The 594-nt window shown below is 52.2% G+C and overlaps 1 protein-coding gene across 1 annotated transcript in view; it reads left to right on the top strand.

The window, feature by feature from the left end:
- The window catches only part of RBP1 (retinol binding protein 1), a 25,252-nt gene that overhangs the window by 7,537 nt on the left and 17,121 nt on the right, over nucleotides 1-594 (top strand). The gene's annotated exons all lie outside the window — the stretch shown is intronic.

The raw sequence follows: 594 nt of genomic DNA, 5'->3' as shown, positions 1-594 counted from the left end.
CGGGCCCGCGGGGGGGGGGGGGCGCAGCCAGCACATACATACGATCGGTAGGCTATAGAGCCGCCGATCGTATGTATGTCAAACAGCCGGTAACGGCTAATAAGAACGGGCGGGTTTTTTCTGCCCATGCGCAGAAAAAAAAAGCCGTCTGGAGACGGCAACCCGCAAATGTGAGTCCGCCGTCCATCCGTTTTTTTCACAACGGGAGGACGTCAAGAGGTTAAACATTGTTGCTGATAAAGTACACCCCTTCATAGAAACAGTATCCCCTGATGGCAGTAGCCTCTTCCAGGAGGATAATGCGCCCTGCCGCAAATGCACGGAGTGTGAGGTGTTGACTTGGCCTCCAAATTCTGCAGATCTCAATCCAATTGAGCATCTGTGGCGTGTGCTGGAAAAACAGGTCTGATCCTCTGATCCATGGAGGTCCCACCTCGCAACTTACAGGACTGTTATCTGTTACTGGTATCTGCTAGAGATGGCCTGGTGCCAGAAACCACAGCATACTTTAAACGGTCTAGTAGAGTTTATGCCTAGGCGGGTCAGGGCTGTTTTGCAGCAAAAGGGGACCTACTCAATGTTACACAGGTGGTC

The sequence above is a fragment of the Nanorana parkeri genome, unplaced genomic scaffold, assembly GCF_000935625.1.
Source record: "Nanorana parkeri isolate BGI_ZX_2015 unplaced genomic scaffold, ASM93562v1 scaffold387, whole genome shotgun sequence".
NCBI classification, from domain to species: Eukaryota; Metazoa; Chordata; class Amphibia; order Anura; family Dicroglossidae; genus Nanorana; species Nanorana parkeri.
This window is presented reverse-complemented; position numbering and strand designations above follow the sequence as displayed.